Source organism: Mastigoproctus giganteus, chromosome 6 (genome assembly GCF_048544385.1).
Source record: "Mastigoproctus giganteus isolate SK-2022 chromosome 6, ASM4854438v1, whole genome shotgun sequence".
Taxonomy (NCBI): Eukaryota; Metazoa; Arthropoda; class Arachnida; order Uropygi; family Thelyphonidae; genus Mastigoproctus; species Mastigoproctus giganteus.
In genome coordinates, this window is record NC_143580.1 from 8,594,147 (window position 1) to 8,600,146 (window position 6,000).

Below are 6,000 nucleotides of genomic sequence, written 5' to 3' on the forward strand. Positions count from 1 at the left end.
CACAATGTCTTGAGCAGAGGAGCAATACAGTGTTATTAATTATTTTACTGCAGGAGTTATGTTGTCAAAAAATTAGCAACACTTTTGGCAACATGGCATCTAACAGATGAATGTTTGTTTGTTTGGGGATTTATTAGGTGCATCGGCATCTCTGGCCATAGTGCACCAACAGATGAATGAGTAGAGTTACAAGCAACATTATTCATCACTGATAGCAGCGAAGCAATAGTAAAAATGTTTTTCAGATGGATGTGTTAGTAAGAAGAGTGATGCTTGCACCACAACAGATGCCTGAGATTGTTCTGTAGATAGATGTTGTCATGAAAGTAAATTGGCCAGTTTGTGTTGATGTATTGACTAGTGTGTGTGCCCAATGGGTACCCAAATGCCTGAAAAACAGAAAATGTAGTAGCAGGAGGTAGTGCTGACACATTTCAATTTTTTACATTGAAGGAGATCATCTCACATACTAAATCATTACTGGCAACAAATGAAATAGCAAGGTCTCTAGGGGAAACATCCGAGCTCTCTACTGCCAAAAAAGATCAAGTCTTCACCACAGCTGGGTGAAGACTTCATTATATATGTTGATTTGTGAATAAAATATACAAAAAAAACAGCAAAATATGAAGTTTGAGAAGATGTGAATGACATGTTTTTCTTCCTTTGCAGCATGAACTTTTATAAAAATCTGCTATTTGCCTAATGTATCGATTTTAAGAATATTTGCTTAATGTATTGGTTTTAAGAATATTTCCTCAATGTATTGGTTTTAAGAATATTTGCTTAATGTATAGGTTTTAAGAATATAACCTGTATATTAATCAGATGCTACTTGTATATTATATATGTAAGATCATTTTAGAAGTACATTGGCATACAATATCTACTTTATTGAAAAATTATCCATAAATTTTTAATATTTATATGATAAATTTATTTTTATTAATTTATCAGCTTCTATTGGCATTATAAACGGATATCTCAAAAATGTATTTAAGGGACATAAATTGCTTAGAAAAAAAATATAATGGGGTTACAGTATTCTTTGAGAAAATTGTGGAGATACCTCAGTAAAAAAGATTATACAGTCAGTCCTCTATAGCACGATAGTTGTGTTCCTAGAAACCCTCGTACAATGCAAAATCATGCAATATAAATAACAGGCCCTATGAGAAAAATAGGGTTCGGTGCCGACCACCCAAGATTGAACACACATTTTTAACCAAATCATTACCAAACACAATAAATAATCGTAATAAAATACATACGTAAGTATTTTATTATGACTATTACGTAATAAAATATTGCTAATACTTTTGATTCTATCGTAAGCAAACTTATTCTTTGTTTCATTTTCTATCCAAACAGATAACAGCCGTTCCGTCTCTTCCAATTCTTTGTCTTGATCTAATGGATTTTATTACACTTTGAGTTGTTTCTGCTATGAAAGTTGTTTTTATTTTCTCTGCATTCTTTCTAATTCTCGGCATTGCCTCATTTAGGCCTGTAGCACGTGCAATATCACACATTCTTTCATTTCGCTCAGTGTTTCACAATTTCATATTTTTTCTCTAACAGAGACAGGCTGGGCCATAAGCATTACCAGGGAAACCCTGGTGGGCCAGAGGCCAGAAGTGTGATTTTGGCCATAAACGCTAGTACGAGGCCACTACAAATTTTCCCAGGTAAGAATTTTTGACCCAGTCCACCTCCGTTTATCGATATTGCTTTTCTTTTTCTCTGTGAATCTGTAGTGTAGACAATCCTACTGATATTTGTCATACATCAAATTTACTTAATGTTTGTTATTTCGAACAGATTGTAAATGAGCATTATAGTAAAAAAAAAAAAAAAAAAATCTGTAGTGTCTTCACCAGGACACACTACCTTTTTACACCTTTTAAGTATTTTACTCATTTTTAGGGAATAAAGCACAATTACAAAATGAGAAGGCACGCTTGATACACATAAACAAAGCTGCACGCGTGTAGCAACTGAATAAACACCATAAAGGCAGAGACATTATTAACACCTCACTAGCTCACATTTTAGAACATTTTAGAACATTACCATAAAACAATTTCCAGTTGCATTTCTGTTGATGGAATCTGTTATAAACTGGTAGTAAACTCGATCTAATTGCATTTGCGATAATACCGATAGCTGGAATTGTGTGGGTTTTTATGTTATTATGATGAAATGTGTTTCCCCTTCACTGATATAAAAAACATATAAATACATTTTCAGAATCTTCTCTTCTCTTCGTTGCTATCGTGTTGCGTTCATTTGGGGTGATTCCACGTTCGACTGCCATTTCTTGTAAACACAAAGGCGAATCATGCATAAGCGAATTCGGTTCGTGTTATATACGATATCGTTCCCCTATTTGTAAATCATGTATGATCAAATTCGTGTAGTGTAAACACATGTCATACGAGGACTGACTGTATATATCACTGATATAGGGCAATGCACATTGACACATCCTTCTAATGCTCAGATTTCACAACAAATTGTGTCAGTTGTGTACATATCTTTTTACAGCAAAGTTGAATTACTTGTTTTACAATTTTACAAGATCTGGGTTTGAACCCCATCAGAGGAATTTTTAAAGGCAACTTGAATCAAGGCTTGAATTTAGTTAGCTTACCTCAAGCAGAGAAAAATAGGGTTTTCTCCCATGAGTTATTCTAAATTTTTCACACTGCACAACATGATTGTTAACATGCATAACATAACATAGTACATGCTGAAGGTTGCTTTTTTGAGGAATTTTTTGCCAAATGCAATGCATATTTATTGTTAAACATTATTTCAATATGAAATAATGTTTAACAATAAACATGCATTGTCGGGTATTTCCAAATTTTCTGATACATTATGCTATGTCACTGATTATTTTTGGGAGACAATTTGTCCCCCTCCCCACAGATAAGGCTATTTGACATATATAGTGGCGGACAAAAAAACTGCATCACGTTAAAAAAAGTAACATTTGTAGTGAAACGTATAGGATATTGTTTGTCGCAAAGCAAAGGTATTGTGTTAGATAATGCTTCTATTGCATCAGACAGTAATTGCAAGGTATTGCATCAGCCATTTCTATAAATACGGTGTTGGAAGGGTATACACACTCATTAGTATCCTGTTTTGTGGGGGTGTAAGCATGGCTCCATATGTTCAGTTGACATATATATGTTCCATATGTTCCAAGAAAAAAAAAGTGTAGCTGTTTCTTTGTCCCAGGAAGGGCTTTCTACGCGTGCTATGATTGATAAAATAGGCTGCTACCAGTCAGCAGTATCCCGGGTGCTGAAATTAAAGCGTGATGTGAAGAGAAGACCTGGATCAGGCCATAACAGAGTGACTATTTCTTCCCAAGATCGATATTTGAAATGGCTATGCCTTTGTAATTACCATGCTAGTGCTCCTGATCTAAAACTGGACTTTGAGATGGCCTCTGGTGTTGAAACAGGTGCATGAACTATCCAAAGACAGCTTTTGGAATGTAGTCTGCAAGCCTATCAGCCCAAGAAGAAAAAGCCTTTGTTGAACCAATAAATGAGGAAGAAGTGACTTTCTTGGGCTAAAATGCATGTTTTATAGACAAAGGAGCAATGGAACACTGTCTTCTTTTCTGACAAATCGAAATTCAACCAGCCTGGCTCGGATGGGAAGCAATATGTCAGAAGATGAAAATCGGAGGCATACCATCCTGATTGCATAACACCAACTGTAAAGAGTAGGTTAGATGGTCTGGGGATGCATAACAAGCAAAGGGGTGGGTCGAATTAAGTTAATTAACAGAATGGTGAATGCAGAAACCTACATTGCTATCTTGGAGGAGTGCCTGAAACCCATTATTAGGGATCACCACACAGACATCCAAAACTGCATTTTTCAGCAGGGCTCAGCACCTTGTCACACAGCAAAATTGGTTAAGTTTTATGTTATATAGATTTAATGATGAGTTTGTCTCACAAGACTTAAAACATACACCAATGTTTTCCCTCGTTTTTCTACCTTAAGGCGTAGTCCTACCTGAGAAATTCTAGCATTACAGTGTTGGACTGGCCCAAAATTGCTGGTACATAATGTCATCTAAATTGCTCAGAAGAAGCCAACGAGGAAGATTCACCTGCAGGAGAGCATTGTAAGAATGTGGTACCACAAAATTGGGCAACCATATATCCAGAAGTTGATTAACTCTATGCGAGATCGTTGCAAGGCTGTAATTGCAGCTTGAGGAGGAACAATAAAATATTGAGGACTTATTTTGCTGATTTACAGTACATAATACTCTTGGGTTTTTTGTTTTTTTTTATTATTTCAATTTGTATATGTAAATGCAATAAAATGTATGTTTTGTTGTCATGATTGCCATTTGCATGCTTTCTCATATTTCCATTTATTATGCATTTTACCCTTTGGGAAGATATTTATGGAAATTAGGTATATCAGGTGGAGTCTTTTTATTGGATTTCATTCACAGAGATATATATCCCATCTAACAAATGCATTTCAAACATTTCTGCAACCCACAATGCAGCACAAAACACATTATTTACAAAATTCACAAGTAATGCAGTTTTTTTTGTCCGCCACTGTATATGTAGTTATAATTATTTATATGTTGAGTGCACTGTAGGAAGAAAGTTAATGAATTAGAAAGAATGCTTAAACACCTCTATATATTATATAGAATAAAGTATAATACACGCAATGTCATATGAAAAAACAGGAAATGTGAGGCAAACAGAGACTGTTAATCCCACATGGGAATAATATATTGCTATGTAAGGGAATAATAGATGGTTATGCAATCTTTATCAATGGCTACCAATAAGTCAAGGTCTTTTCTGAATTCTGAGAGCCATATTGCAAAATTTTCTCAACATGAACTGACATGCTTGAAAGAATTCAATTTCAGTGGTACGTGATTGTCTGTTTATAACCTAAAGAGTAGATTATGATTTATGCATTTCTTTATGATACCATTACATTCTGAAAATATTAGGGTGTTGTTTTGGTCCACTTTTCTTCATCAAGACTTAAATTCAGAAATTTATCAAGAACTTATTACACAGTTCATTCATTGCTTTTGTGGCTAGCAGAGTCGTTCTGATCAGCACACTATGTGGAAAAGGTCTGGGTTTCACCTCTCTCCATCAAGAAGCGAGAAATTTTTAAGGGGATTTTTTCATATTATTGCTAAGTTAATCTGTTTTGGGCAAAGGGTGCACAATTTTTTTTCTTCTCAGAAACATTAGTTTTTCATCAAGTGAACAGGTAAACCAACTACAGGATACATGCTGTTTATTGGCACAGTACCTTAGTTATATCAGTGCAAATATACAGTTGAAAAAATACAGTTCATTTAAGTACTGAATGAAGAACTGACTGTAGCAAGATGGAAAAACATTGTGACAGTGTTGGAACACTTTTTTTTTTTTTTTTTTTGCCAACTTCTTAATTTAAAAAACTTTGAGACCACCACCAAGTGAGTTATATCCACTTGAATTTTCAAGTGGATTATGAAATTTTTCGATTGCTTGATATATTCCTGACTGTAGCTATAAAAAATTTTTAATTTACGCTATGATTAGTACTCATGTAGTGCTGACAGTGAAATTTAATAATTCTCATGAGACGTTTTGTGTATGTTTGCTCTGTTATGCAGTATCTTAAATGATTTGCATATGCTATTTCATTCTTTCACCAAAAATTAAAATTATATCAGTATAGATAGATATGATCTGCTTTTTGCATTAATTTCATTTTAATATGACATCATAGTTTTATAAGAGAATTAAGAATTTAATAGTAATTTTTTCTTGTATAAATCTTGATAATATTGCAAAAAAAACTAAATGGAATGGAATAAAGACAAATTATGAGATTCATTTATTTATATATGTTTATTTAGAGAGGTTAGAAACTGATGCAGTTTTTAAATTTGCACATCAAGCAATTTACTTAATTGTGGCATCTATTTCT

The 6,000-nt window shown here is 33.9% G+C and overlaps 1 protein-coding gene across 1 annotated transcript in view; it reads left to right on the forward strand.

Moving 5' to 3' along the window:
- Nucleotides 1–6,000, forward strand: part of LOC150083884 (uncharacterized) — a 43,218-nt gene that overhangs the window by 22,684 nt on the left and 14,534 nt on the right. The gene's annotated exons all lie outside the window — the stretch shown is intronic.